Source organism: Bombyx mori, chromosome 27 (assembly GCF_030269925.1).
Source record: "Bombyx mori chromosome 27, ASM3026992v2".
Classification (NCBI taxonomy): domain Eukaryota; kingdom Metazoa; phylum Arthropoda; class Insecta; order Lepidoptera; family Bombycidae; genus Bombyx; species Bombyx mori.
The window spans coordinates 9,623,677-9,631,040 of record NC_085133.1 but is presented as its reverse complement, the minus strand read 5'-3'; positions in this window follow the sequence as shown (position 1 = coordinate 9,631,040).

Here is a 7,364-nt window from a genome sequence, read left to right as displayed (position 1 = left end):
TTTGTTTTGTTTTCATTAATTGGGTTCTTCTAACTGGTTTTATACACTTAAGTGGTTTTATAAAGACGTGTTTGACGAATGTCGTCGACGGCTAGCGTACATCGTACATCGTCGTGGCCTAAAGGATAAGACGTCCGATGCCATACGTGTTGAGCGATGCACCGGTGTTCGAATCCCGCAGGCGGGTACCAATTTTCGTAATGAAATACGTATTTAACAAACATTCATGATTGACTTCTACGTTGAGGGAATAACATCGTATAATAAAAATCAAACCCGCAAAATTATAATTTGCGTAATTACTGGTGATAGGGCCTCTTGTAAGTCCGCGCGGGTGGGTACCACTACCCTGTTTATTTCTGCCGTGCAGCAGTAATGCGTTTCGGTTTGAAGGGTGGGGCAGCCGTTGTAAGTATACTTGAGACTTTAGAACTCATGTCTCAAGGTGGGTGGCGTATTTACGTTGTCTATGGGCTCTAGTAACCACTTAACACCAGGTGGGCTGTGAGCTCGTCCACCCATCTAAGCAATAAAAAAAAAACAAACAAAAAGTTATTGTCTTCATTACATAACTAATGTGTATAAATCAATGTTGTTTGTTTAATTTTTTATTTTCTGTCAGTGTTATCTATACTTATATATATAAAAATGAATTGCTGTTCGTTAGTCTCGCTAAAACTCGAGAACGGCTGGACTGATTTAGGTAATTTTGGTCTTGAATTATTTGTGGAAGTCCAGAGAATATGAAAATAACAAATTTGTTTTTCCTTTGATGTGTCCCCCTTCGGACAGATTCCTTTTGTTTGTTTTAAGTTTATTTTATACAAAACCTTAGGTCTTTTATTTACCGGTTAAGGCACTACGAAGTCGGCCGGGTCAGCTAGTTATAAAATAACTATTGTAAATCTTACAAATTACTTACCCTTTACAATTTTTTGATAAATCATTATCAACGTTCATTATGTTTGTTTGTTTATTTAAAATAATATTTTACGTCAAGTTGAACTGTTAATGGATTTCACCACATTCCGATAGAGGCACCCGTCACGTGCGGACGTGCTCATCGTCCACTCGATCGCCCGGTCTTTGTTCGCCCGGCTTTTGTTAGCCCGGCCATTGTTCGCGCGGCCTGTGTTTGTGGTACATCTGCCGACTAAGTGCTCTTTCTGGAAGTTTTTATTTGTTTTGTTTCCTTTTGTTGTTTCTGTGTTCGTGGTACATCTGCCGACAAAGTGGTTTCCTGCAAGTATTTATTTGTTTTGTTTCTTTTCGTAATTTTTGTTTTGTTGTGCTTTTTCTTTGTCCTGTAGTAATCGCGCCGCATTGCCACCTGTGTTCAATAGAACCGCTCAGGTCCGAGAAGTTGGGGCCTCGCCGCAAGGCGAGTGTTTTCAAGACCCGGGGCCGCCCCACCTGGGTACTCAGCGATCATGGACGCTGTATTCGCGGAATTCCTCCGACTTCGCCACCCACAGCTCGCCTCGGAGTTTTTGGCCTTCAAGGCCAATCACACTGCGAGCCCTCTCGAGGACTCCGCCGCGCTCGCTGCTCCTGCGTCGCCTGTACCTGCGTGCAGAGCTTCTGCATTGAGCACCGCAGCCTCTGTCGTGCCTGCCGCTCCCGTGTCGCCTATACTGGCGAGAAAAGCTGCTGCGTCGTCCGCCGTGACCATCGTTTCAGCTGAGCGATCATCCGCGGCCTCCGTCGCGCCCTCTAAAACACCTACACTTGCTCGTAGGTCGCCTGCACCCGCCTCCTCGTGCTCCGACTCTGACTCGGACATGGAGGTCGACCTCGCCCCCGCCTCATCGACGGATGGATTCACCCTGGTACAGAAGGGTAAGAAGCGTGCCGCGGAGTCTCGAGCTCCCGCGGCCGCTAAAATTAGCAAAGCCGTGAACGCGTCGCGCCCCCGCCCTCAGACTCCCGTTGCGCCCCCAGCCCGTGCCACTCCGTCGCCGCGTCCGGTGGCACAAAATAAAACCCAGACCCCTCCCCCGGTTATCCTTCAGGAGAAGGCAGCTTGGGATCGAGTTTGCCTGGCCCTTAAGGCCAAAAATATAAATTTCACGAATGCCCGTAACCTCGCGAACGGCATTCAAATTAAGGTTCAAACACCCGACGACCATAGGGCCCTCTCTTCTTACCTCCGTAAGGAGCGTATAAGTTTCCATACGTATACGCTCCAGGAGGAGCGCGAACTCCGCGTTGTAATACGCGGAATCCCTAAAGAGTTAGATGTAGAGCTCGTAAAAGCCGACCTGTTAGAACAAGGCCTACCAGTGAATTCTGTGCACCGTATGCACACCGGTCGCGGTAGGGAGCCATATAATATGGTTCTAGTCGCTCTCCAGCCTACCCCCGAGGGTAAGAAAATCTTTAACACACAGACCGTCTGTAGGCTCTCTGGTATCGCTGTCGAAGCCCCCCATAAAAAAGGCACTCCTAGCCAGTGCCATTACTGTCAATTGTACGGGCACTCTTCCCGTAACTGTCACGCGCGCCCCCGATGTGTTAAGTGTTTGGGCGATCACGCCACGGCCCTCTGCGCTCGCGACCAAAAAACCGCGACGGAACCGCCTAGCTGCGTCCTGTGTCGAACACAGGGTCACCCCGCGAATTACCGTGGTTGCCCCCGAGCCCCTAAAATAAATCGCCGCGTCGCCCGCCAAAACCGCCTCCGAGCTTCCGGCCCAGACATCAAAGCCTCGGCACCCTCTGCGTCGCAGGCTAAGCCAGCGTTCGTTCCGGCGGCGGTGCCCAGTGTCTCGGCCTGGGCAAAACCGCTGCCGTACACGAACACGGCTACAACTCCCTCCTCCGCGATTCGTCCCGCCCCCGCGACTCGTCCCTCTCCCGCGACTTGCCCTCCGACCGCGTCCGACAATCTCGCTTTAGCGATCGACTTCTTTCAGTCGATCAACTTTGAGCGCGTTAACGCTTTGGGCGACGCCATTCGCGCTGCCTCCACTGCACAACACTTTATCGCCGTTGTGCAGGAATACGCCGACGTATACGCGTCATTAAATACGTACGTCCTCCCCTCACTCCGCCGGTAATCAATGGCGTATATAAGTAGAATAAAGCCCCTATCCGTAACGATAGGATTTTTTAACGCTTACGGTCTCGCAAATCAACGTGATCAGGTTTCTGACTTTTTGCGTGACCACCAAATTGATATCTTTTTAGTGCAGGAGACCCTACTTAAGCCCGCGCGCCGTGACCCTAAAATCGCGAACTATAACATGGTCAGGAACGACAGGCTCTCTGCCCGTGGTGGTGGTACCGTCATTTACTATAGAAGAGCCCTGCATTGCGTCCCGCTCGATCCTCCCGCGCTCGCTAATATCGAAGCATCAGTGTGCCGAATCTCACTGACGGGACACGCGCCGATCGTTATCGCGTCCGTTTATCTTCCACCGGATAAGATCGTTCTAAGCAGTGATATCGAGGCGCTGCTCGGTATGGGGAGCTCTGTCATTCTGGCGGGCGACCTAAATTGTAAACACATCAGGTGGAACTCACACACCACAACCCCGAATGGCAGGCGGCTTGACGCGTTAGTCGATGATCTCGCCTTCGATATCGTCGCTCCGCTAACCCCGACTCACTACCCGCTAAATATCGCGCATCGCCCGGATATACTCGACATAGCGTTATTAAAAAACGTAACTCTGCGCTTACACTCAATCGAAGTAGTTTCAGAGTTAGATTCAGACCACCGTCCCGTCGTTATGAAGCTCGGTCGCGCTCCCGATTCCGTTCCCGTCACGAGGACTGTGGTGGATTGGCACACGCTGGGCATCAGCCTGGCTGAATCTGATCCACCATCGCTTCCGTTTAGTCCGGACTCTATCCCGTCTCCTCAGGATACCGCTGAAGCCATAGACATCGTAACGTCACACATCACCTCGACATTAGATAGGTCATCGAAGCAAGTTGTAGCGGAGGACTTCCTTCACCGCTTCAAATTGCCCGACGATATTAGGGAACTCCTTAGAGCTAAGAACGCCTCGATCCGTGCGTACGATAGGTATCCTACCGCGGAAAATCGTATTCGAATGCGTGCCCTACAACGCGACGTAAAGTCTCGCATCACCGAAGTCCGAGATGCCAGATGGTCTGATTTCTTAGAAGGACTCGCGCCCTCTCAAAGGTCTTACTACCGCTTAGCTCGTACTCTCAAATCGGATACGGTAGTAACTATGCCCCCCCTCGTAGGCCCCTCAGGCCGACTCGCGGCGTTCGATGATGACGAAAAAGCAGAGCTGCTGGCCGATACATTGCAAACCCAGTGCACGCCCAGCACTCAATCCGTGGACCCTGTTCATGTAGAATTAGTAGACAGTGAGGTAGAACGCAGAGCCTCCTTGCCACCCTCTGATGCGTTACCGCCCGTCACCCCGATGGAAGTTAAAGACTTGATCAAAGACCTACGTCCTCGCAAGGCTCCCGGTTCCGACGGTATATCCAACCGCGTTATTAAACTTCTACCCGTCCAACTCATCGTGATGTTGGCATCTATTTTCAATGCCGCTATGGCGAACTGTATCTTTCCCGTGGTGTGGAAAGAAGCGGACGTTATCGGCATACACAAACCCGGTAAACCAAAAAATAATCCGACGAGTTACCGCCCGATTAGCCTCCTCATGTCTCTAGGCAAACTGTATGAGCGTCTGCTCTACAAACGCCTCAGAGACTTCGTCTCATCCAAGGGCATTCTTATCGATGAACAATTCGGATTCCGTACAAATCACTCATGCGTTCAACAGGTGCACCGCCTCACGGAGCACATTCTTGTGGGGCTTAATCGACCAAAACCGTTATACACGGGAGCTCTCTTCTTCGACGTCGCAAAAGCGTTCGACAAAGTCTGGCACAATGGTTTGATTTTCAAACTATTCAACATGGGCGTGCCGGATAGTCTCGTGCTCATCATACGGGACTTCTTGTCGAACCGCTCTTTTCGATATCGAGTCGAGGGAACCCGCTCCTCCCCACGACCTCTCACAGCTGGAGTTCCGCAAGGCTCTGTCCTCTCACCCCTCCTATTTAGCTTATTCGTCAACGATATTCCCCGGTCGCCGCCGACCCATTTAGCTTTATTTGCCGACGACACGACTGTTTACTATTCTAGTAGAAATAAGTCCCTAATCGCGAAGAAGCTTCAGAGCGCAGCCCTAGCCCTAGGACAGTGGTTCCGAAAATGGCGCATAGACATCAACCCAGCGAAAAGTACTGCGGTGCTATTTCAGAGGGGAAGCTCCACACGGATTTCCTCCCGGATTAGGAGGAGGAATCTCACACCCCCGATTACTCTCTTTAGACAACCCATACCCTGGGCCAGGAAGGTCAAGTACCTGGGCGTTACCCTGGATGCATCGATGACATTCCGCCCGCATATAAAATCAGTCCGTGACCGTGCCGCGTTTATTCTCGGTAGACTCTACCCCATGATCTGTAAGCGGAGTAAAATGTCCCTTCGGAACAAGGTGACACTTTACAAAACTTGCATAAGGCCCGTCATGACTTACGCGAGTGTGGTGTTCGCTCACGCGGCCCGCACACACATAGACACCCTCCAATCCCTACAATCCCGCTTTTGCAGGTTAGCTGTCGGGGCTCCGTGGTTCGTGAGGAACGTTGACCTACACGACGACCTGGGCCTCGAATCAATTCGGAAATACATGAAGTCAGCGTCGGAACGATACTTCGATAAGGCTATGCGTCATGATAATCGCCTTATCGTTGCCGCCGCTGACTACTCCCCGAATCCTGATCATGCAGGAGCCAGTCACCGTCGACGCCCTAGACACGTCCTTACGGATCCATCAGATCCAATAACCTTTGCATTAGATGCCTTCAGCTCTAATACTAGGGGCAGGCTTAGGGACCCCGGTAACCGTACTCGTCGAACTCGACAAAGAGGTCGACGTGCAACCTAACCCATGCATCAGCCCGCTGAGTTTCTCGCCGGATCTTCTCAACGGGTCGCGATTCCGATCCGGTAGTAGATTCATTCGCGAAACAATTGCTCTTGAGTTGTTAGGTCTCCTTCGGAGGCGCTCGGGCAGTTGTTAGCAAATCCCACCCCTCTTGGCTGAGCCTTTGCTCGCCCACCTGTCCTGGTGAAACTGGAAAGGCCTTCGGGCCACCAGTAAACTTTCAATCATAAAAAAAAAAAAAAAAAAAAAAAAAGGATTTCACCAATTTGTTTAATTGTAACATGGATGTCCAAAATAAAACCTACGTGATTTTAGTTTCATTTTGTGAATACAATGAAATTAATCCGCAGAGTTTCTCGCCGGATCTTCTCAGCGGGTCCCGATTCCAATCCGGTGGTAGATTCTGCGAAGCACTACTTTTGCTAGGGTCAGTGTTAGGATGCCTTTCCACCAAAGGCTGCGAGGCAGCTGGGAGGTGCGAGGGTATGTGGCAACGCTGTGAAACGGTGGATGTACCTCTGACAAACACCATATAGTAACTATGGCTCGCTGAAACTATTCCCACAGTTCGCGACACGCTTCTTTAAGCCACTGCACCGCCCGACATCGGAGTAGACTTCATCCATACTACCTGGAGCCACTGCGTTCATCCACAGTGCGCTTACAGAGATCTTTTTTGCCACTTACCGTCCGGCTTTGGAATGAGCTCCCCTCCACGGTGTTTCCCGAGCGCTATGACATGTCCTTCTTCAAACGAGGCTTGTGGAGAGCATTAAACGGTAGGCAGCGGCTTAGCTGTGCCCCTGGCATTTTTGAAGTCCATGGACGACGGTAACCACTCACCATCAGGTGGGCCGTATGTTCGTCTGCCTACAAGGGCAATAAAAAAAATAAAAATAAAATTCATCGCACCGCCCGCCATCGGAGTAGAGTTCATCTATACTACCTATAGCCATTGCGTTCATCTACAGTGCGCTTCCAGAGATCTTTTTTGTCGCGTACCATCCCGCTTTGTAATGAGCTCCCCTCTAAGGTGTTTCCCGAGCGCTATGACATATCCTTCTTCAAACGAGGCTTATGGAGAGTATTTAACGGTAGACAGTGGCTTGACTCTGCCCCTGACATTACTGACGACTCACTATTAGGTGGGCCGTATGCTCCCCTGTCTATACGGCAATAAAAACCTAAAAACCTCACACGGTGTAGCTGTTTTCACGCTATACCATACTAACTATGACCGAAAATCACTACACTATAGTGTACAATAGACCTAATGAAAAAGCGCTTTAACTATAGCTTTATACTTATATAATCCGTCCGTCCGTTCTTCTAATATCGTGCTTAAGATTAGAAGCCCCGTCGATAGCAAAACTAATTTCGGCTATCGGAAAGTTGAGAATCCCAATAAATTACAAATTA